The sequence below is a fragment of the Ascaphus truei genome, chromosome 7 (genome assembly GCF_040206685.1).
Source record: "Ascaphus truei isolate aAscTru1 chromosome 7, aAscTru1.hap1, whole genome shotgun sequence".
NCBI lineage: Eukaryota > Metazoa > Chordata > Amphibia > Anura > Ascaphidae > Ascaphus > Ascaphus truei.
The window spans coordinates 25,823,288-25,846,792 of record NC_134489.1 but is presented as its reverse complement, the minus strand read 5'-3'; the positions used below and the strand labels follow the sequence as shown (position 1 = coordinate 25,846,792).

The 23,505-nt window shown below is 48.0% G+C and overlaps 8 non-coding genes and 5 pseudogenes across 8 annotated transcripts; all 13 read right to left on the bottom strand.

The window, feature by feature from the left end:
* Positions 1-360: 360 nt before the first annotated feature.
* LOC142500542 (U2 spliceosomal RNA) lies at positions 361-551 on the bottom strand. Its single transcript, XR_012803090.1, has one exon. It is a non-coding gene; the product is annotated as a U2 spliceosomal RNA (small nuclear RNA).
* An 823-nt stretch (positions 552-1,374) lies between these two features.
* LOC142500541 (U2 spliceosomal RNA) lies at positions 1,375-1,565 on the bottom strand. The gene has a single exon (XR_012803089.1). It is a non-coding gene; the product is annotated as a U2 spliceosomal RNA (small nuclear RNA).
* An 823-nt stretch (positions 1,566-2,388) lies between these two features.
* LOC142500029 (U2 spliceosomal RNA) lies at positions 2,389-2,583 on the bottom strand. Its single transcript, XR_012802780.1, has one exon. It is a non-coding gene; the product is annotated as a U2 spliceosomal RNA (small nuclear RNA).
* A 3,648-nt stretch (positions 2,584-6,231) lies between these two features.
* Positions 6,232-6,422, bottom strand: LOC142500540 (U2 spliceosomal RNA). The gene has a single exon (XR_012803088.1). It is a non-coding gene; the product is annotated as a U2 spliceosomal RNA (small nuclear RNA).
* An 823-nt stretch (positions 6,423-7,245) lies between these two features.
* LOC142500777 (U2 spliceosomal RNA) lies at positions 7,246-7,451 on the bottom strand (annotated as a pseudogene).
* Positions 7,452-8,030: 579 nt separating this feature from the next.
* Positions 8,031-8,185, bottom strand: LOC142500344 (U2 spliceosomal RNA; annotated as a pseudogene).
* An 823-nt stretch (positions 8,186-9,008) lies between these two features.
* On the bottom strand, positions 9,009-9,199 carry LOC142500539 (U2 spliceosomal RNA). The gene has a single exon (XR_012803087.1). It is a non-coding gene; the product is annotated as a U2 spliceosomal RNA (small nuclear RNA).
* An 823-nt stretch (positions 9,200-10,022) lies between these two features.
* On the bottom strand, positions 10,023-10,192 carry LOC142500821 (U2 spliceosomal RNA; annotated as a pseudogene).
* Positions 10,193-12,983: 2,791 nt separating this feature from the next.
* Positions 12,984-13,178, bottom strand: LOC142500026 (U2 spliceosomal RNA). Its single transcript, XR_012802778.1, has one exon. It is a non-coding gene; the product is annotated as a U2 spliceosomal RNA (small nuclear RNA).
* Positions 13,179-16,058: 2,880 nt separating this feature from the next.
* On the bottom strand, positions 16,059-16,249 carry LOC142500538 (U2 spliceosomal RNA). Its single transcript, XR_012803086.1, has one exon. It is a non-coding gene; the product is annotated as a U2 spliceosomal RNA (small nuclear RNA).
* Positions 16,250-17,072: 823 nt separating this feature from the next.
* Positions 17,073-17,247, bottom strand: LOC142500807 (U2 spliceosomal RNA; annotated as a pseudogene).
* A 2,976-nt stretch (positions 17,248-20,223) lies between these two features.
* On the bottom strand, positions 20,224-20,414 carry LOC142500537 (U2 spliceosomal RNA). Its single transcript, XR_012803085.1, has one exon. It is a non-coding gene; the product is annotated as a U2 spliceosomal RNA (small nuclear RNA).
* An 823-nt stretch (positions 20,415-21,237) lies between these two features.
* Positions 21,238-21,447, bottom strand: LOC142500268 (U2 spliceosomal RNA; annotated as a pseudogene).
* Positions 21,448-23,505: the final 2,058 nt, after the last annotated feature.

The window sequence follows — 23,505 nt, the reverse complement described above, 5'->3', positions numbered from 1 at the left end:
AGCCAGCAAGTCAAGGCATTTGCTGCTTGCTGCTTGCTGCTTGCTGCTGCAGTGTTTGCTATGCAGGCTATTTGGATACAGCTTCAACAGGAGTTTCTTAGGCATCTGCTCGTTCGGACTGAATTAGGCTAGGCAGCAGGCGGCACTCCTGCTCCATGCGAGGAGGAGCTGAAAAGAAAAGAAAGTAAGAAGCCACGCAAAAGAGCAAACAAGACACAGCAAAAAGAAGGAGGCTTTATTTTGTCGTCATTTCATCTTCTTCTTTCTTTGCAAAAGAAAGAGCCAAAAATGCATGTTTGTTTTTTTTCTGTCAGACAGTCATTTGTTTCTATTTTTTGATACAAGCCAAATATCCCCAAAGGGAAGTGCACCGGTCCTGGAGGTACTGCAATACCAGGTCAATGCGTGGAGTGGACAGAGCAAGCTCTTCTTCCATCTCCCTGTTCTAAAAATCCATTTAATATATGGTCCCCAGATAGGGGACGTATCAGATATTAAACTGATAAGAACAGATACTACACTTGATCTTAGCCAAAAGGCCGAGAAGCGATAACCAGAAATGGGCCCCCGCCTGAGCGCCGCCCGACGGCCAGGGGCGCTACGCTTTAGGGAGAAGGGCAGAGGGAGCCGCTGGCTGCCCGCTCGCCTCCTCCCCCAGCAGGCCTGCCTCCAGTCCCTCCGCTCCTCCCGACACAGCCCCGGGGAGTCTATGCAGCAGCGGCGGCGGCGACGACGACGGATGCAAAAGCCAAAGACTTTCTATGGAGTAAAGAAAAGCAGCCGCACACACTGCTGGGGGGCCCGCATGGCCAGCAAACAGCCAAAAAGGCACATGCTTCCAGTTCTTTTTCCGGCACCAGGCTTCGTCTGCTTATTTGCATAGGAACCGCCCACTTTTTCTCTGCTAGCCGACTCGTCCGGGCTGCCATGAAACTCAGGCAGCAAGCATGCAAGCAGCCAGTGGCTGGGCTTTTCAGTTCAGGTCATTTCAGCCAGCCAGCCATTGTGACAAGAAGCCAGCAAGTCAAGGCATTTGCTGCTTGCTGCTTGCTGCTTGCTGCTGCAGTGTTTGCTATGCAGGCTATTTGGATACAGCTTCAACAGGAGTTTCTTAGGCATCTGCTCGTTCGGACTGAATTAGGCTAGGCAGCAGGCGGCACTCCTGCTCCATGCGAGGAGGAGCTGAAAAGAAAAGAAAGTAAGAAGCCACGCAAAAGAGCAAACAAGACACAGCAAAAAGAAGGAGGCTTTATTTTGTCGTCATTTCATCTTCTTCTTTCTTTGCAAAAGAAAGAGCCAAAAATGCATGTTTGTTTTTTTTCTGTCAGACAGTCATTTGTTTCTATTTTTTGATACAAGCCAAATATCCCCAAAGGGAAGTGCACCGGTCCTGGAGGTACTGCAATACCAGGTCAATGCGTGGAGTGGACAGAGCAAGCTCTTCTTCCATCTCCCTGTTCTAAAAATCCATTTAATATATGGTCCCCAGATAGGGGACGTATCAGATATTAAACTGATAAGAACAGATACTACACTTGATCTTAGCCAAAAGGCCGAGAAGCGATAACCAGAAATGGGCCCCCGCCTGAGCGCCGCCCGACGGCCAGGGGCGCTACGCTTTAGGGAGAAGGGCAGAGGGAGCCGCTGGCTGCCCGCTCGCCTCCTCCCCCAGCAGGCCTGCCTCCAGTCCCTCCGCTCCTCCCGACACAGCCCCGGGGAGTCTATGCAGCAGCGGCGGCGACGACGACGACGGATGCAAAAGCCAAAGACTTTCTATGGAGTAAAGAAAAGCAGCCGCACACACTGCTGGGGGGCCCGCATGGCCAGCAAACAGCCAAAAAGGCACATGCTTCCAGTTCTTTTTCCGGCACCAGGCTTCGTCTGCTTATTTGCATAGGAACCGCCCACTTTTTCTCTGCTAGCCGACTCGTCCGGGCTGCCATGAAACTCAGGCAGCAAGCATGCAAGCAGCCAGTGGCTGGGCTTTTCAGTTCAGGTCATTTCAGCCAGCCAGCCATTGTGACAAGAAGCCAGCAAGTCAAGGCATTTGCTGCTTGCTGCTTGCTGCTTGCTGCTGCAGTGTTTGCTATGCAGGCTATTTGGATACAGCTTCAACAGGAGTTTCTTAGGCATCTGCTCGTTCGGACTGAATTAGGCTAGGCAGCAGGCGGCACTCCTGCTCCATGCGAGGAGGAGCTGAAAAGAAAAGAAAGTAAGAAGCCACGCAAAAGAGCAAACAAGACACAGCAAAAAGAAGGAGGCTTTATTTTGTCGTCATTTCATCTTCTTCTTTCTTTGCAAAAGAAAGAGCCAAAAATGCATGTTTGTTTTTTTTCTGTCAGACAGTCATTTGTTTCTATTTTTTGATACAAGCCAAATATCCCCAAAGGGAAGTGCACCGGTCCTGGAGGTACTGCAATACCAGGTCAATGCGTGGAGTGGACAGAGCAAGCTCTTCTTCCATCTCCCTGTTCTAAAAATCCATTTAATATATGGTCCCCAGATAGGGGACGTATCAGATATTAAACTGATAAGAACAGATTTTTTGTTTTCCATAAGTGTTTATTGGTTCATAAAAGAAACATACAGAGTTTTACTTTCCAAAGAAAAAAACAAACATCTATCATAATACAGGCAACTCTTGTATATATAAGCAATACATCCAATACCAATTAATATACATCAGTACTTTTCCAGGAACAACAAAACAACATTTTTCCATCCAAAAAAAATGTTAAAAAAACACCTTAGTTTTTTTATCATCCCAACACTCACTATATTTTCCTTACTTAAAAAACAGTCATTCCATTACTGCAAAAACCATCATTTTTTCCCGTTTTCCTTCACCAAACCTTTCTCTCCCCTCTATTTACAATACGTATTCTCTTCCTTCCTTCCCCCCTTCTTCCTTCGCTTTTACTTTTTTTGTCTGCTCTTTTTCCCTCTTTGTTCTAAATCCCTTTTCCCCTTTGTTTTCTTTTCCTCAAAAACCTCCTCACTTTCTTCCCTTTTCATTCTTAGTACTTCCTCTATTGCGATTAATCGCTGAAGTGGTGTATGATTATCTATGCAAACAACTCTCCACCAGAATTGCATATCTCCTACCTCTTCTTTTAGATCACCCATTTTCTCCTGAATCTCTTCTTCTAAAGTATTAGGCCCATATTCCTCTTCACTCTCCTCACCCTCTTGGCTTTCACACACCTTCCCACCAGAATCTCCTCCCCTGGAACTAGCTGGAGCAATCCCCCCCAACACCACCCCATCTTCTGAGGTTACCTTTCTTAGCTGTTGAGCACCTCCACTGACTTCAAATTCCGTGTCTAACCCCTTAACTTTACTCCCTGTAGGGTCTCCTTTTTTTATTTCTCCCTCCCCCCTATCTCCCTCAGATACTACTCCTCCCTCACTTTCGCTTCTACTTGTTCCTCCCACCTTCCGCTTTGGCATACCTGTTGTCTTTCCTCCTCCTATCTCCCTACTTAGGTGTCTCTCTTCCTCTTTTTGCACCCTTCCTTCACTTTCTGATGAGGAGACCGACCCCCAACCACTCCCACTACTCCTATCTATTGATGATGCTGCTCCCAGTGCATGGGACTCCGGAGCACTAGGATACCCCTCAAACTCACTGTGCTCTTTCTCCCTTCTATCTGACATGATACTCTCCGGGGTTTCTTCCACTACTGTTACCTCTGTAGGGCTCCCCAAATCTTGTACATTCTCCTCCTCCTCACTAACATCCTCCAGGTCTCCCCAGAGCTTTCTTTCCTCCTCTCTTATTTCCTCCTCTCCTTCGCTTGGGGCTGCTCTGCCCTCTTTTTTCTCCACCCACCGTATATGCTCTTTTTTCACTTCCTCATATTCTGTTTTAGTGATATTTCTCCTTTGAGACATTAGTTTGTCTAATCTCTGTATTATTTGCTGATCCGAACTCCCTCCATGTTGCTTCCTAAAAATTTTCATCCAAAACTCTACCTCTCCCACTGTCTTCTGAAACTCCTCCACTTTTTCTTGTAAAGCACTCCCCCCTCTCTTCACTACCCTCTCTACCTTCTCCCTAGGCCCCACTCTATCTTCTTCTCTTTGACTCTCCTTCACTTCCTGCTTACGCTTTTGAGGCTTCTTTTCCCCAACTGTGACCTCCATTCCCTCCTCTTGCTCTTCACCAAATTTCCCTTCTCCCCCCTGTGCGTCTTGTGCATCCATACTTCCAGCCCTACTTGGGTCATGCACCTTCTCTGACTCTATGTTCCCACCCCCCTCCAAAATCTGACCACAGTCTCCCCCCTCCCCCTTTCCCCCAACAAAGTTCCGAGCAATACAGTCCAACAATTGATCTTCTTCTTTTTTCTCCTGGGCATCTTTTTCTCGACTTGACATAAAGGTGCCTTCCTCTTTTGCTGCCTGGGCATAAGTTTTCTCCGGGCACTGTCTTGCCAAATGTCCTCTCTCTCCACAATAGTGGCACTTTTTTGGAACACTGCAGCTGTTTACAGTATGTCCCTCTTCCCCACAGTTCCGACACACTACTCCTGTTTTTGGGCATCCTTCTCTCGTATGTCCGTAACTGAAACAATGTCTACAGTATAAAGGCTGTCCTAGATAGTACAAAAATCCTCTATCTCCTTTAATATTAAAGATGGCAGGGGGGTGTGTCACCCCTCCTACGCACGACGTATCTCTCCTGAAGCGCACCCAATATCGTCTCTTTCCATTAAATATACCGTAATGGTTCTTTTGTTCTTCTCCTCCTTTTACCATCTCACAGTATCGTTTTAGAAACCACATAATATCTTCCCCCCTTGCATAAGGGTTGTACATATGCAGTACCAATGGTTTCTCCTCCATCATGAAACTAGGAATAACCTTAATTCCTCTCAGGATTGGGTCCTCGGCCCTCTCTTTACATCTTTCAAACAGGTTCCAAACATCTTCTTCCTGGAAGCAGGTCAGATCAAAAATCCCCTGCGCAGGGAAATCCTGTAGACAGAGGATCTTCTCCACATGTAGGCCAATCAGCTCACTCAGGACTTTCTCCACAATCCATCGTAGATCAACTCGGCTTCTCTCTGACTCCACAACCAGAAACCGGATGGAGTTTCTCATCCCCGCTTGGGCTGCCATGCTGATTCCTCTGCTTCTCCAAGCTCAGGTGCGGCACCCCAAAAGCAGCAGGGGACTTAAGCCGGTTAAGGCGATGTCCCCAGGCCAAGGTGCCGGCCCTTCACTTTCTCCGCTCTCCGCTCTCCGTTCTCGATCGCCCCTCGTCGCTCGAGATGGCGTGCCCCCCCAAAAGCAGCAAGGATCTTAAGCCCCCGAAGGGGCGATGATCCAGGGCCAAGGGGGCACAGTCTCAGCAAACCTCTCAACCTCGACACTTGGTCTTAGCCAAAAGGCCGAGAAGCGATAACCAGAAATGGGCCCCCGCCTGAGCGCCGCCCGACGGCCAGGGGCGCTACGCTTTAGGGAGAAGGGCAGAGGGAGCCGCTGGCTGCCCGCTCGCCTCCTCCCCCAGCAGGCCTGCCTCCAGTCCCTCCGCTCCTCCCGACACAGCCCCGGGGAGTCTATGCAGCAGCGGCGGCGACGACGACGACGGATGCAAAAGCCAAAGACTTTCTATGGAGTAAAGAAAAGCAGCCGCACACACTGCTGGGGGGCCCGCATGGCCAGCAAACAGCCAAAAAGGCACATGCTTCCAGTTCTTTTTCCGGCACCAGGCTTCGTCTGCTTATTTGCATAGGAACCGCCCACTTTTTCTCTGCTAGCCGACTCGTCCGGGCTGCCATGAAACTCAGGCAGCAAGCATGCAAGCAGCCAGTGGCTGGGCTTTTCAGTTCAGGTCATTTCAGCCAGCCAGCCATTGTGACAAGAAGCCAGCAAGTCAAGGCATTTGCTGCTTGCTGCTTGCTGCTTGCTGCTGCAGTGTTTGCTATGCAGGCTATTTGGATACAGCTTCAACAGGAGTTTCTTAGGCATCTGCTCGTTCGGACTGAATTAGGCTAGGCAGCAGGCGGCACTCCTGCTCCATGCGAGGAGGAGCTGAAAAGAAAAGAAAGTAAGAAGCCACGCAAAAGAGCAAACAAGACACAGCAAAAAGAAGGAGGCTTTATTTTGTCGTCATTTCATCTTCTTCTTTCTTTGCAAAAGAAAGAGCCAAAAATGCATGTTTGTTTTTTTTCTGTCAGACAGTCATTTGTTTCTATTTTTTGATACAAGCCAAATATCCCCAAAGGGAAGTGCACCGGTCCTGGAGGTACTGCAATACCAGGTCAATGCGTGGAGTGGACAGAGCAAGCTCTTCTTCCATCTCCCTGTTCTAAAAATCCATTTAATATATGGTCCCCAGATAGGGGACGTATCAGATATTAAACTGATAAGAACAGATACTACACTTGATCTTAGCCAAAAGGCCGAGAAGCGATAACCAGAAATGGGCCCCCGCCTGAGCGCCGCCCGACGGCCAGGGGCGCTACGCTTTAGGGAGAAGGGCAGAGGGAGCCGCTGGCTGCCCGCTCGCCTCCTCCCCCAGCAGGCCTGCCTCCAGTCCCTCCGCTCCTCCCGACACAGCCCCGGGGAGTCTATGCAGCAGCGGCGGCGACGACGACGACGGATGCAAAAGCCAAAGACTTTCTATGGAGTAAAGAAAAGCAGCCGCACACACTGCTGGGGGGCCCGCATGGCCAGCAAACAGCCAAAAAGGCACATGCTTCCAGTTCTTTTTCCGGCACCAGGCTTCGTCTGCTTATTTGCATAGGAACCGCCCACTTTTTCTCTGCTAGCCGACTCGTCCGGGCTGCCATGAAACTCAGGCAGCAAGCATGCAAGCAGCCAGTGGCTGGGCTTTTCAGTTCAGGTCATTTCAGCCAGCCAGCCATTGTGACAAGAAGCCAGCAAGTCAAGGCATTTGCTGCTTGCTGCTTGCTGCTTGCTGCTGCAGTGTTTGCTATGCAGGCTATTTGGATACAGCTTCAACAGGAGTTTCTTAGGCATCTGCTCGTTCGGACTGAATTAGGCTAGGCAGCAGGCGGCACTCCTGCTCCATGCGAGGAGGAGCTGAAAAGAAAAGAAAGTAAGAAGCCACGCAAAAGAGCAAACAAGACACAGCAAAAAGAAGGAGGCTTTATTTTGTCGTCATTTCATCTTCTTCTTTCTTTGCAAAAGAAAGAGCCAAAAATGCATGTTTGTTTTTTTTCTGTCAGACAGTCATTTGTTTCTATTTTTTGATACAAGCCAAATATCCCCAAAGGGAAGTGCACCGGTCCTGGAGGTACTGCAATACCAGGTCAATGCGTGGAGTGGACAGAGCAAGCTCTTCTTCCATCTCCCTGTTCTAAAAATCCATTTAATATATGGTCCCCAGATAGGGGACGTATCAGATATTAAACTGATAAGAACAGATTTTTTTTTTTTTTTTTTTTTTTTTCTTGTAGCCCGGGTGGTGAAAAAGTGATTCCACCTCAAAAACCGTGCTCGTGGTCCAGTGAGACCAGGTGCGCTCCACATGTGACAGTCTTCTCCGAAGAGTAGGCTAGTCCGGTTCCATGACGTCTTCCTCCGGAGAGTCCGACGTCCTTCTCGTTCCCTCCTAGTGCAGCTGCGCCGCAGGAGGGTCCAAGTCTTTAGGGTTTTCAGCGTACGCCTACTAACCCACCGTAGTCTTTTCCCGAAGGAGGGGTGACCACCGACCAGCACTTAGTCTTCTCGCTCTCCGAAGAAAGAAGGGTGACTATAACCCGACACCAACAAACAAAAAGAGTTCATAGTGCAAGTGCTCCTGTGCGCTGTGTGATGCAGTGCAGGAAGTGCTCTGACAGACGACACAAAAAAGTGTGCACGAGTGCACGCCCAGCCCTTTGCAAGGCCAGGCGGGTGAAAAAAATATTGGCTTGTCCCCTCAGCGGAAGGCAATAAGGGGGGCCAAAGTGCGGGAAAAATAGGGGACGGTGCAATAAAATCAGTGCAGATCAAGTGCTCGTAAGTGGTGGCCGGACGCCCAAAACGACCAACCACAGTGCAGCAAGTGATACTCCACCAGGTTTTCCACGCCTGGTGGTGCAAGATTAAAAAGCCCGGGCTACTTTGCATCCGCCCTCTCAGCCCATGACCAGACCAAGTGATGCAACTAGGGCCATCCTTCACAGGACAGACCCTACACTTGATCTTAGCCAAAAGGCCGAGAAGCGATAACCAGAAATGGGCCCCCGCCTGAGCGCCGCCCGACGGCCAGGGGCGCTACGCTTTAGGGAGAAGGGCAGAGGGAGCCGCTGGCTGCCCGCTCGCCTCCTCCCCCAGCAGGCCTGCCTCCAGTCCCTCCGCTCCTCCCGACACAGCCCCGGGGAGTCTATGCAGCAGCGGCGGCGACGACGACGACGGATGCAAAAGCCAAAGACTTTCTATGGAGTAAAGAAAAGCAGCCGCACACACTGCTGGGGGGCCCGCATGGCCAGCAAACAGCCAAAAAGGCACATGCTTCCAGTTCTTTTTCCGGCACCAGGCTTCGTCTGCTTATTTGCATAGGAACCGCCCACTTTTTCTCTGCTAGCCGACTCGTCCGGGCTGCCATGAAACTCAGGCAGCAAGCATGCAAGCAGCCAGTGGCTGGGCTTTTCAGTTCAGGTCATTTCAGCCAGCCAGCCATTGTGACAAGAAGCCAGCAAGTCAAGGCATTTGCTGCTTGCTGCTTGCTGCTTGCTGCTGCAGTGTTTGCTATGCAGGCTATTTGGATACAGCTTCAACAGGAGTTTCTTAGGCATCTGCTCGTTCGGACTGAATTAGGCTAGGCAGCAGGCGGCACTCCTGCTCCATGCGAGGAGGAGCTGAAAAGAAAAGAAAGTAAGAAGCCACGCAAAAGAGCAAACAAGACACAGCAAAAAGAAGGAGGCTTTATTTTGTCGTCATTTCATCTTCTTCTTTCTTTGCAAAAGAAAGAGCCAAAAATGCATGTTTGTTTTTTTTCTGTCAGACAGTCATTTGTTTCTATTTTTTGATACAAGCCAAATATCCCCAAAGGGAAGTGCACCGGTCCTGGAGGTACTGCAATACCAGGTCAATGCGTGGAGTGGACAGAGCAAGCTCTTCTTCCATCTCCCTGTTCTAAAAATCCATTTAATATATGGTCCCCAGATAGGGGACGTATCAGATATTAAACTGATAAGAACAGATACTACACTTGATCTTAGCCAAAAGGCCGAGAAGCGATAACCAGAAATGGGCCCCCGCCTGAGCGCCGCCCGACGGCCAGGGGCGCTACGCTTTAGGGAGAAGGGCAGAGGGAGCCGCTGGCTGCCCGCTCGCCTCCTCCCCCAGCAGGCCTGCCTCCAGTCCCTCCGCTCCTCCCGACACAGCCCCGGGGAGTCTATGCAGCAGCGGCGGCGACGACGACGACGGATGCAAAAGCCAAAGACTTTCTATGGAGTAAAGAAAAGCAGCCGCACACACTGCTGGGGGGCCCGCATGGCCAGCAAACAGCCAAAAAGGCACATGCTTCCAGTTCTTTTTCCGGCACCAGGCTTCGTCTGCTTATTTGCATAGGAACCGCCCACTTTTTCTCTGCTAGCCGACTCGTCCGGGCTGCCATGAAACTCAGGCAGCAAGCATGCAAGCAGCCAGTGGCTGGGCTTTTCAGTTCAGGTCATTTCAGCCAGCCAGCCATTGTGACAAGAAGCCAGCAAGTCAAGGCATTTGCTGCTTGCTGCTTGCTGCTTGCTGCTGCAGTGTTTGCTATGCAGGCTATTTGGATACAGCTTCAACAGGAGTTTCTTAGGCATCTGCTCGTTCGGACTGAATTAGGCTAGGCAGCAGGCGGCACTCCTGCTCCATGCGAGGAGGAGCTGAAAAGAAAAGAAAGTAAGAAGCCACGCAAAAGAGCAAACAAGACACAGCAAAAAGAAGGAGGCTTTATTTTGTCGTCATTTCATCTTCTTCTTTCTTTGCAAAAGAAAGAGCCAAAAATGCATGTTTGTTTTTTTTCTGTCAGACAGTCATTTGTTTCTATTTTTTGATACAAGCCAAATATCCCCAAAGGGAAGTGCACCGGTCCTGGAGGTACTGCAATACCAGGTCAATGCGTGGAGTGGACAGAGCAAGCTCTTCTTCCATCTCCCTGTTCTAAAAATCCATTTAATATATGGTCCCCAGATAGGGGACGTATCAGATATTAAACTGATAAGAACAGATTTTGTTTTAAAGTTGTTTATTTGTGCATAATTTATTTTACAACATTCAAAACTTTTCAAAACATATATAATATTTTGGAATATATATATCTCTTCTAAAATAGAAAACATATCAAACGTAAACTCTATCATTTTATGTTCTAAACCATTCAATTTTAAACATTTCTATACATCTCTTCTTTTCCGAGTACTCAAAGAGGTCCCTGGTTTCATTTTTAAACCTGCTTCAAGTGAAATTATATTTCTCTCTATCATTTCTAATCTTGTTTTCTCTTCTGTATCATCCCAAACTAGTAAAAGTCTTTGGAGTTCTATTCTGTTGTTTATCTCCTGTTCTTTCTCTCTTGCTTTCTTCTTTTCCAAAAAAAATCTTTCCCTTTCAGCTGTTTCCTTAGCTGTATCTTCTTCTCCACTCGTTCTGCTTACTTTCCTCTGTACTTTCCCTTTCCCCTGCATTTGATCACTTCCCTGACTTTTTTGTGAGGATGAACTATCACTCTCACTACCCTTCTGTTCCATACTTCCCCTTTTGCTGGGGCCTGCTTCCGTACCTGCCTCAATTTCTGCTTTCTTTTTACTCTCCTTTTGCCTGCGTTTTAAGGCTTTCTTTTCTGAACCTCCGACCTCCATCTCTTCCTCCTGTATTGTACTCTTTACCTCTTGTCCTTTCCCCGTCTCTAAAACTCTCACAGCTTCTTGTATTGCCTCTAAACCTCTGTATCCCTCTTCCCCTTCTGTCCAGTGGGGACAAAACTTATCCCCCAAATCTTCTTGAGAGCTTTCCATTGGACTAACAACTTCTAGAGCCTCATACACTTCAATTTTCCCTTCCAAGCTTTGACTTTGCTCACCCTCCACCCTCTCTGATTCTTTCCTTTCCATTGAGCCCTGTACCCCCTGCCTTTGAGAAGGAAGGTCTGTTTGCATAAACTCTGGGGTTTCTCCCACCTCAATCACCTCTTCCTTTTTATGCTGGGTCTCCCCCTCACCGCTTAGCTCAAACTCTTGCACAATTTCACATGTTTTTGCCGGCGCCCCCCCTCCTTCACCAAAGTCTTTTACAGTCTCTCGAGCCTCCTCTTCTCTGCTGGCTCTTGCCATATGGGCGTAAGTTCTTTTCGGACATTGCCGAGCCAAATGCCCCCTCACACCACAAATATCGCATTTCTTAGGCACCGTACACATGGCGGCGCCATGCCCCTCCTCCCCACAATTCCGGCACACCATTTCTTTCTTCTCACACCTTTCTTTGGTATGCCCAAATAAATGGCACTTCCTGCAAAACAGGGGTTGTCCAGGATAGTTCAAAAAACCCCTGTTGCCACCAATGCTGAAACTGGCTGGGGGGTGCATCACTCCCCCTATACGTCCCGGATCCTCTTTAAAATGAACCAGGAAACGTCTTTTGCCATTAAAAGTTCCGTAGAAATTCTTCACTTCCTCACCCCCTTTAACCGTCGTGCAGTATCTCTTCAGAAAATCCGCGATGTCCTCCTTCTGCACAAAGGGGTTGAACATATGGACCGTGACTGGCCTCTCTCCCAGCGTAAAACAAGGAATCACTTTGATCCCCACCATTGCTGAATGTTTTTCCTTCTCTCTGCTCCTTTCATAAGCGTTCCAGCAATCGGCTTCTGATCTGAACGTCACATCAAAGATCCCTTGGTTCGGGAAATCCTGCAGGCAGTACACGTCTCTGATGTCCATCTTCCATAAATCCGTCACCACCATCTCCACGATGTACTTCAGGCGAACTCGGTCTCGCACGGCCTCCTCGACTAGGAGCCGGATCGTATTCTTTACAGCCATCCATGCTGCCATCGTCCTTCTTTGGTCAGCTCTGGTGCGGCACCCCTATAGCAGCATGCAGCTTTAGCTCTTTCGAGCGATGCTGCAAGGCCGAGGTGCCGGACCGTCGCCTTCCCGTTGGACCTCCTGACCCAGACACTTGATCTGAGCCAAAAGGCCGAGAAGCGATAACCAGAAATGGGCCCCCGCCTGAGCGCCGCCCGACGGCCAGGGGCGCTACGCTTTAGGGAGAAGGGCAGAGGGAGCCGCTGGCTGCCCGCTCGCCTCCTCCCCCAGCAGGCCTGCCTCCAGTCCCTCCGCTCCTCCCGACACAGCCCCGGGGAGTCTATGCAGCAGCGGCGGCGACGACGACGACGGATGCAAAAGCCAAAGACTTTCTATGGAGTAAAGAAAAGCAGCCGCACACACTGCTGGGGGGCCCGCATGGCCAGCAAACAGCCAAAAAGGCACATGCTTCCAGTTCTTTTTCCGGCACCAGGCTTCGTCTGCTTATTTGCATAGGAACCGCCCACTTTTTCTCTGCTAGCCGACTCGTCCGGGCTGCCATGAAACTCAGGCAGCAAGCATGCAAGCAGCCAGTGGCTGGGCTTTTCAGTTCAGGTCATTTCAGCCAGCCAGCCATTGTGACAAGAAGCCAGCAAGTCAAGGCATTTGCTGCTTGCTGCTTGCTGCTTGCTGCTTGCTGCTGCAGTGTTTGCTATGCAGGCTATTTGGATACAGCTTCAACAGGAGTTTCTTAGGCATCTGCTCGTTCGGACTGAATTAGGCTAGGCAGCAGGCGGCACTCCTGCTCCATGCGAGGAGGAGCTGAAAAGAAAAGAAAGTAAGAAGCCACGCAAAAGAGCAAACAAGACACAGCAAAAAGAAGGAGGCTTTATTTTGTCGTCATTTCATCTTCTTCTTTCTTTGCAAAAGAAAGAGCCAAAAATGCATGTTTGTTTTTTTTCTGTCAGACAGTCATTTGTTTCTATTTTTTGATACAAGCCAAATATCCCCAAAGGGAAGTGCACCGGTCCTGGAGGTACTGCAATACCAGGTCAATGCGTGGAGTGGACAGAGCAAGCTCTTCTTCCATCTCCCTGTTCTAAAAATCCATTTAATATATGGTCCCCAGATAGGGGACGTATCAGATATTAAACTGATAAGAACAGATTTTTGTTTTCCATAGTAATTTTTATTGCCGACAAAAGTAAAATTGTTTACAGAAATTCTCAGATAACACACAATGGTTAACACTATAATACAGTCAAGAAACATAAACTACTTTTCAAATTCCTCCACATATTTTACCGAAAATAACTAAATATGCATCACATACATTTCAAAAACACTTCTTTTTTCCTGTCTTATCTCTACTAAATTCCCACTTTAGAACAAACAACATTACATCATTTTCCAAACTTTAGAAGAACATCAGCCATAAAAACTTACAACAAACTCTATTGCAACACTTTGCTAACATTCTTCTATTTCAAAAACCAAACATGTTTTACACATTAATTCACCTTTCATATCAGGATTTTTATCTTTATATCATTCTATTCCCTCCGAAAACACCTATTTTCATTTACATTTCAAAACCAAACCCATTTATATTTCTATCCTTTCCAAAAAACTCTAAATTTTAATTTTTCATATTTACCCTACATTTAGAACAAGTATACTTTTCTTTCTAGCCCATACTCAAAATCTTTTCTGCCAGAAGGCTTTTTCCATACTTTCAAAACAGTTCAATTATATTGCATTACAATCACATTATTTTACACTTTCCCCTTCTCTCTTTAAATTCCCCTTTTTTTTCTTCCTCCTTGGTTTTACTACAAAAAACCGCCTATCTTCTTCTTTTTCGCTAAAACTGGCATCATCATAACCCATTCCACTAACACGACCTCCCCCTTGCACAGTGTCCTTTCCCTCCTCCTCTTTGCTGTCCTCACTACTGCTCTCTTGTTTGCTACCCCTTCTCCTAATGTCCCCTTTCCTCTTGCTCTCCACCTTGTCTTGAAACCTCCTCTCCTCCTTTTTGTACTCAAACCTCCTCTCCTCTTTTTCTTTAAAAAAATCTGCCTCCACCTTGTCAAAAAACGCATCATTTTCAATGTGCTCCATACCCCCTATTTCTTCTGACTCAGCAAAAATTCCCAGCTTTCTATCTGCCTTACTATAGTCTACTCCAAAACTTGACAACATCTCATCATTTTCAATATACATCATACACCCTGTTTTTTCACAAAAGTCCCGTCTCTTTTCTTCACCACTCTTGGCTGAAAAAGGTCTTTGTTTCTCTTCATCATGGTAAGTATCTTCATCAGGTTGCCCTGGAAAATTCAGGACCCCCTTGTCCCTGCCGATACAAAAACTTGTTGGCGGGTACATAGCTCCCCCCACCCCATCTTGGTCTGGCCTAAATTTGACCCAAAAACGTCTTTTTCCATTGTACAGTCCATACATATTTTTAAGTTTAGTTCCACCCTTAACTGATACACAAAATTGTCTCAAAAAGTTCTCAATGTCCACCTTCTTCGTGAAGACATTAAACATTTGTACCATAACAGGCTTCTCCACTTGTAAAAATCTTGGCACCACTCCAATTCCTCTCATCCTCGGATCACTCAAGATCGCTTTGCATCTTTCAAAAGCCTTTCGGCATTTATCTTCCTCCACAAAGGTTAGATCCAGAATTCCATCTCTCAGGAACTCCTGCAGGCTGTAAATCGCTCCGTATTCCACTCCCAGTAGGTCTCTCACTACTTCCTCCACGATGTATCCAACACCGATACTGGCTCGTCTGGTCTCATCAATCTGGAATCGGATGCAGTTCTTCATATTCGCATCGGCCGCCATCCTCGTGCTCGTCTCCACCAGTTTCAGGTGCGGCGCCCCAATAGCAACAAGGGGGTTAAGTCCGTTAGAACGATCCCCCAAGGCCAAAGCGCCGGCCCTTCACCATCTCTCTCTCTTCTCGTCCTTGTCCGCCAATCACAACATTGGCTCCGGAGCGGCACCCTTATAGCAGCAAGGGGGTTAAGTCTGTTAGGACGATCCCCCAAGGCCAAGGCGCCGGCCCTTCACCATCTCTCTCTCTCCTTGTCCGCTCCTGATCACCTCCCGCTGCCTGAGATGGCGCACCCCCCTAATAGCAGCATGAGTCTTAAGTCCCTTCCGGAACGATGACTCAAGGCCAAGGGGGTACAGTCTCAGCAACCTCTCAGCCCAGACACTTGATCTGAGCCAAAAGGCCGAGAAGCGATAACCAGAAATGGGCCCCCGCCTGAGCGCCGCCCGACGGCCAGGGGCGCTACGCTTTAGGGAGAAGGGCAGAGGGAGCCGCTGGCTGCCCGCTCGCCTCCTCCCCCAGCAGGCCTGCCTCCAGTCCCTCCGCTCCTCCCGACACAGCCCCGGGGAGTCTATGCAGCAGCGGCGGCGACGACGACGACGGATGCAAAAGCCAAAGACTTTCTATGGAGTAAAGAAAAGCAGCCGCACACACTGCTGGGGGGCCCGCATGGCCAGCAAACAGCCAAAAAGGCACATGCTTCCAGTTCTTTTTCCGGCACCAGGCTTCGTCTGCTTATTTGCATAGGAACCGCCCACTTTTTCTCTGCTAGCCGACTCGTCCGGGCTGCCATGAAACTCAGGCAGCAAGCATGCAAGCAGCCAGTGGCTGGGCTTTTCAGTTCAGGTCATTTCAGCCAGCCAGCCATTGTGACAAGAAGCCAGCAAGTCAAGGCATTTGCTGCTTGCTGCTTGCTGCTTGCTGCTGCAGTGTTTGCTATGCAGGCTATTTGGATACAGCTTCAACAGGAGTTTCTTAGGCATCTGCTCGTTCGGACTGAATTAGGCTAGGCAGCAGGCGGCACTCCTGCTCCATGCGAGGAGGAGCTGAAAAGAAAAGAAAGTAAGAAGCCACGCAAAAGAGCAAACAAGACACAGCAAAAAGAAGGAGGCTTTATTTTGTCGTCATTTCATCTTCTTCTTTCTTTGCAAAAGAAAGAGCCAAAAATGCATGTTTGTTTTTTTTCTGTCAGACAGTCATTTGTTTCTATTTTTTGATACAAGCCAAATATCCCCAAAGGGAAGTGCACCGGTCCTGGAGGTACTGCAATACCAGGTCAATGCGTGGAGTGGACAGAGCAAGCTCTTCTTCCATCTCCCTGTTCTAAAAATCCATTTAATATATGGTCCCCAGATAGGGGACGTATCAGATATTAAACTGATAAGAACAGATACTACACTTGATCTTAGCCAAAAGGCCGAGAAGCGATAACCAGAAATGGGCCCCCGCCTGAGCGCCGCCCGACGGCCAGGGGCGCTACGCTTTAGGGAGAAGGGCAGAGGGAGCCGCTGGCTGCCCGCTCGCCTCCTCCCCCAGCAGGCCTGCCTCCAGTCCCTCCGCTCCTCCCGACACAGCCCCGGGGAGTCTATGCAGCAGCGGCGGCGACGACGACGACGGATGCAAAAGCCAAAGACTTTCTATGGAGTAAAGAAAAGCAGCCGCACACACTGCTGGGGGGCCCGCATGGCCAGCAAACAGCCAAAAAGGCACATGCTTCCAGTTCTTTTTCCGGCACCAGGCTTCGTCTGCTTATTTGCATAGGAACCGCCCACTTTTTCTCTGCTAGCCGACTCGTCCGGGCTGCCATGAAACTCAGGCAGCAAGCATGCAAGCAGCCAGTGGCTGGGCTTTTCAGTTCAGGTCATTTCAGCCAGCCAGCCATTGTGACAAGAAGCCAGCAAGTCAAGGCATTTGCTGCTTGCTGCTTGCTGCTTGCTGCTGCAGTGTTTGCTATGCAGGCTATTTGGATACAGCTTCAACAGGAGTTTCTTAGGCATCTGCTCGTTCGGACTGAATTAGGCTAGGCAGCAGGCGGCACTCCTGCTCCATGCGAGGAGGAGCTGAAAAGAAAAGAAAGTAAGAAGCCACGCAAAAGAGCAAACAAGACACAGCAAAAAGAAGGAGGCTTTATTTTGTCGTCATTTCATCTTCTTCTTTCTTTGCAAAAGAAAGAGCCAAAAATGCATGTTTGTTTTTTTTCTGTCAGACAGTCATTTGTTTCTATTTTTTGATACAAGCCAAATATCCCCAAAGGGAAGTGCACCGGTCCTGGAGGTACTGCAATACCAGGTCAATGCGTGGAGTGGACAGAGCAAGCTCTTCTTCCATCTCCCTGTTCTAAAAATCCATTTAATATATGGTCCCCAGATAGGGGACGTATCAGATATTAAACTGATAAGAACAGATTTTTTTGTTTTAAATAGTTTTATTTACCATTTAACAGTTTTACAATAAAGTAAAAGTCATTTTTTCACAAAGCAATTTTTCCTTCTTCACTTAATTCTAAAAAATATATCCTTCTACCCTCATTACTTTCCTACTCCTCCTCTACTACCTACCTCTTCTATTCCCACCTGCTTTTTATATCCCGTTATTATCTCTTTATACCTCCTCGGATTACTCTCTGTCAGTTTTATAAGTCCTTGTAATCCTTCTAATATTTTCTCTTTTTTTTCGTCTCCCCCATACCATAATTTCCAAAAAGCTCCATCTCCAGTTTTCTGGTGAAGCTCCTCATACTCCTCTTCTATTCTCTCTGCTATTGTTTTTGGTACCTCTGCTCCTCCTTCTCCCTTCCTCTCCTCTATCATTTTTTCCCCACTGCTACTATCTGTTGTTTCCTCTCTTTTTTTAGGGGGGGTTCCCCCTGTAGCTTCACTATCACTTTCACTCAATCCTCTCAAAATTATCCCTTCTCTTTTTTTCCCTTCCTCTCTATCTCTTCCTCCTATCTCCATCTTTCTATCCTGCTTTGTCTGAACTCTCGCTCCGTCTTCACTACTACTCGCCCCGCTTACTTTCCTCTGTATCTTACTACTGCCTTTGTTGCCTTGTACTTCCCTATCCTCCTCTCTCTCATTTTTCTCCTTTCTCTTTTGTGCTCTTCTTTCCACAGCAGAACATTCCATTTCACAAATTTCCTCCTCTACCCCAATAATACTATCACTACTTTCTGAAGTTTCTCCTGTTTGTTCTAAGGGCTCTACATCTCCCCCTTCCTCAGCCTCTTCCTTCTTCCTAGCTTCCTCCGCCAGCATTGCTTCCCCCTCCAGTCTAAATCCCTTCTCTCTCAAAGCCTTTATCTGATCTTCTCTCAACTTTATATACTCTTCTACAGTCATCACCGCTCTACGTTTCATAAGGTCATCTAATTCTTCTATTACCTCCTTATCACTCATATCCTTTTTATGTATCACTTTCATCCACAACTTTACATCCCCCACCTTCTCCTGAAACACCTTAACTTTTTCATTAAGTGCCTCCTTCTCCTCTTGTTCCTCCACCCTTTCCGCCCACTTCCCACTCTGAGTGCTCCAAGCTTCCCCTTTACCATCTTGTCCAGTCTTAGGGGTTCCCACTCCTTCTGCCCTTCCTCCCTCCCGCAGATCCATCTCCCCCTCCCCTATCTGCTCATCCCTTAGAATAAGTCCATCCAAGTCTGTATCACTTTCCTCCTCACTTCCTTTTGTCGTCTGGGCATAAGTTCTTTTCTTCGTGCATTGTCTTGCAATGTGACCTCGCTCCCCACATAAATCACATCTTTTGGGTACATCACAATTGGCTGAAAAATGTCCTTCCTTTCCGCAATTGCGGCAACACTGTCCTGTTTTTTTACAGTTCTCGCGTACGTGTCCATATTCCAAACAGTTCCTGCAGTACAGGGGTTGCCCTGGGAAAAACAAAAATCCCCGGTTTCCCCCAATACTAAAACTCGACGGGGGGTTAAGTACTCCACCTGCACCTGATGGGTCAGGTTTAAACCGGGCCCAAAACCTTCTTTTCCCATTATATATCCCATAAGTATTGTGCAATTCCTCACCGCCTCTTACAGATGAACAATATCTCTTCAGAAACATCACCAAGTCCTCTTTACACACATACGGATTGTACATGTGTATGGTAATCGGCCTCTCATCCATTCTGAAACACGGAATCATCTTTATGCCTCGCATGCTCTGGTCATCCAACATCTCCTTCACCTTCTCAAAGCAACAAAGTGCAATTCCTTCCTGATGGAAGGTCACGTCGAAAATTCCTTGCCGGGGAAAATCCTGCAGGCAGTATATGCTCTCTGCATCCATCCCAATCTTCTGGATAACATCTTCCACGATAAAACGCAGCTCGACCCGTCCTCTCTCCGCCTCCTCTACCACGAACCGGATCGTATTCTTCAGATGCGTCCATGTCGCCATCTCGCCTTAGATCGCCCTCCGAGAACGCTCAGGATAGCGTGCCCCCCCAAAAGCAGCAAGTGGCTTAAGACTCCCGAAGGAGCCGATGCCACAGGGCCAAGGGGGCACAGTCCCAGCTAAGCCCCTGACTCAGACACAATGATCTGAGCCAAAAGGCCGAGAAGCGATAACCAGAAATGGGCCCCCGCCTGAGCGCCGCCCGACGGCCAGGGGCGCTACGCTTTAGGGAGAAGGGCAGAGGGAGCCGCTGGCTGCCCGCTCGCCTCCTCCCCCAGCAGGCCTGCCTCCAGTCCCTCCGCTCCTCCCGACACAGCCCCGGGGAGTCTATGCAGCAGCGGCGGCGACGACGACGACGGATGCAAAAGCCAAAGACTTTCTATGGAGTAAAGAAAAGCAGCCGCACACACTGCTGGGGGGCCCGCATGGCCAGCAAACAGCCAAAAAGGCACATGCTTCCAGTTCTTTTTCCGGCACCAGGCTTCGTCTGCTTATTTGCATAGGAACCGCCCACTTTTTCTCTGCTAGCCGACTCGTCCGGGCTGCCATGAAACTCAGGCAGCAAGCATGCAAGCAGCCAGTGGCTGGGCTTTTCAGTTCAGGTCATTTCAGCCAGCCAGCCATTGTGACAAGAAGCCAGCAAGTCAAGGCATTTGCTGCTTGCTGCTTGCTGCTTGCTGCTGCAGTGTTTGCTATGCAGGCTATTTGGATACAGCTTCAACAGGAGTTTCTTAGGCATCTGCTCGTTCGGACTGAATTAGGCTAGGCAGCAGGCGGCACTCCTGCTCCATGCGAGGAGGAGCTGAAAAGAAAAGAAAGTAAGAAGCCACGCAAAAGAGCAAACAAGACACAGCAAAAAGAAGGAGGCTTTATTTTGTCGTCATTTCATCTTCTTCTTTCTTTGCAAAAGAAAGAGCCAAAAATGCATGTTTGTTTTTTTTCTGTCAGACAGTCATTTGTTTCTATTTTTTGATACAAGCCAAATATCCCCAAAGGGAAGTGCACCGGTCCTGGAGGTACTGCAATACCAGGTCAATGCGTGGAGTGGACAGAGCAAGCTCTTCTTCCATCTCCCTGTTCTAAAAATCCATTTAATATATGGTCCCCAGATAGGGGACGTATCAGATATTAAACTGATAAGAACAGATACTACACTTGATCTTAGCCAAAAGGCCGAGAAGCGATAACCAGAAATGGGCCCCCGCCTGAGCGCCGCCCGACGGCCAGGGGCGCTACGCTTTAGGGAGAAGGGCAGAGGGAGCCGCTGGCTGCCCGCTCGCCTCCTCCCCCAGCAGGCCTGCCTCCAGTCCCTCCGCTCCTCCCGACACAGCCCCGGGGAGTCTATGCAGCAGCGGCGGCGACGACGACGACGGATGCAAAAGCCAAAGACTTTCTATGGAGTAAAGAAAAGCAGCCGCACACACTGCTGGGGGGCCCGCATGGCCAGCAAACAGCCAAAAAGGCACATGCTTCCAGTTCTTTTTCCGGCACCAGGCTTCGTCTGCTTATTTGCATAGGAACCGCCCACTTTTTCTCTGCTAGCCGACTCGTCCGGGCTGCCATGAAACTCAGGCAGCAAGCATGCAAGCAGCCAGTGGCTGGGCTTTTCAGTTCAGGTCATTTCAGCCAGCCAGCCATTGTGACAAGAAGCCAGCAAGTCAAGGCATTTGCTGCTTGCTGCTTGCTGCTTGCTGCTGCAGTGTTTGCTATGCAGGCTATTTGGATACAGCTTCAACAGGAGTTTCTTAGGCATCTGCTCGTTCGGACTGAATTAGGCTAGGCAGCAGGCGGCACTCCTGCTCCATGCGAGGAGGAGCTGAAAAGAAAAGAAAGTAAGAAGCCACGCAAAAGAGCAAACAAGACACAGCAAAAAGAAGGAGGCTTTATTTTGTCGTCATTTCATCTTCTTCTTTCTTTGCAAAAGAAAGAGCCAAAAATGCATGTTTGTTTTTTTTCTGTCAGACAGTCATTTGTTTCTATTTTTTGATACAAGCCAAATATCCCCAAAGGGAAGTGCACCGGTCCTGGAGGTACTGCAATACCAGGTCAATGCGTGGAGTGGACAGAGCAAGCTCTTCTTCCATCTCCCTGTTCTAAAAATCCATTTAATATATGGTCCCCAGATAGGGGACGTATCAGATATTAAACTGATAAGAACAGATTTTTTTTTTTTTTTTTTTTTTTTTTTTGTTTTATTTGTGTTTATTAACACAGAGATAAATTTAACAACATTTAAATGTTTTTTTTTTCAAACTTCAATACAAATAATACATTTTATACCAGCAAACAATTTGACACTTTCCGAAAATACCTTCATAATTCCTACTACAAAAATTATCTTGGTTACTTTACCAAACCCTTCACACTTTACAAACACAAGATTTACATACCCATCAGATAAGAAAACTTTTCAACAAATAATACGTTTTACAAAGCCCAACCACATTATTCATTACAACAAAACTCTATTGCAACCCTTTGCTAACATTCTTCATCAACATTTTCAATTTAATTTTTCCACCAATCAGACATACATTGCATACTTACACCCGCCTTTTACTTTTCTCATTACTTGCTATTTGTCTCTCTAACATCTTCCTATATCTTTCCTTTTCTGTCTCAAAATCCTTTGGCGCCATCTTTTCCTTCTTAGATAGCATCTTCTCTATGTCACTTATTTTTTGGTCTATCCCCCCATGAGGGTTTGCCTGCTGTATCATCTTATACCATACTTTTGCCTCTCCTATTTTCTCCTCAAACTCCTTTAATTTCTTGTCTAAATATTCCTGTTTTTTTTCCATATCCCAGCTTACTTTGAACACAGAGTCCCTTTCTTCCTTTTTACTTGGGCGTCCCTTATCCTTTTCTTGCCCCCCACTTCCTTCACTTTCTGATCTCTCTGCCATTGAGGCTGCTCCTCCTTCACTTTCACTCCTACTTGTCCCTCCCACTTTCCGTTTTGGCATACTTGTTGTCTCCCCCGTTTTTCCCTCTTCATTTAGGTGTCCCTTAACCTTCTTTTGCTCTCCACTTCTTTCACTTTCGGATGAGGAGATCTCTCCCCAATCACTGCCGCTACTCCCCGCCCTTGTAGGTGTTATTCCCTGAGTTTGTGTTTCCACAACACCCGGGTATCCCTTAAACTCACTCTCCTTTTTCTCCCTTTCGTCTTGTATAATACTTTCCGGGGTCTCCTCCACCACTGTCACCTCTGTCCGGCTTACCAGGGTCACCTTATGGGACCTTCCCAGACCTTTTACTTCCTCTTCCTCACTACTATCCTCCTCCTCACTAATATCCTCCAGTTCTCCAAAAAGCTCCCTTTCCTCCTCTCTTTCCTTGAGGACTGCTCTGCCTTCTTTCACCTCCACCAAATGTATATTCTCTTTTCTCATTTCCTCATATTCCTCTTTTGTAATGTTTTTCCTTTGGTGCATTACTTCATCTAATCTTTTTATAATTTGCTGATCTGTACTTCCTTCATGTTGCTTCCTAAAAATCGCTACCCAGAACTCTACCTCCCCTACTGCGCGGTGAAACTCCCCCATTTTCTCCTCTAAAGCACTCCTTCTTGGTGCTTCCCCTAACTGACCCCTCTCTGTCTTTACTACCCTCTCTACTTTCTCCCTAGGCCCCTCTCTATTCTCCTCCCCTTGGTCCTCCTTCGCTTCTCTGCTACCTACTTCCTGTTTACTTTTACGTTTTTGGGGCTTCTTTTCCCCTACTGTGACCTCCATTCCCTCCTCCTGTTCTTCACAAGACTTCCCCTCCCCCCCCTGTGCGTCTTGAGCTTCCATGCTTTCATCCCAACTTGGGGCAGACACAACCACAGTCTCTGTTTCTTCTCCCCCTATCCCTTTCTGCAATAATGCCCTTTCCCCCTCCTGCAACACTACTTCAGGCTTCTGCGCGAAGGTCTCCAAAAAAACATCCTCCTCCTTTTTTTTCCTCAGTACCTCCCTCTCCCGCTCAGCCAAGGCTGCTTCCAATCCCTCCCCTTGCATTTCCCCTATTCTCTTCTGTATCCTACCATTAAACACTAAATCATCTGCTTCCTCTGCACCAAAACCCATTTTGGCTGCACGCGCATAGCTTTTCTTTGAACACTGCCGCGCGAGATGTCCAATGTCCCCACACAAATCGCATTTTTTGGGAATATCACAATCTGCAGCCCAATGTCCTTCTTTTCCACAGTTCCTGCAGATTCTCCCAGTTTTCTCACAAAAATCTCTTGTATGTCCATACTGGTAGCAGTTCCTACAATATGTAGGTTGGC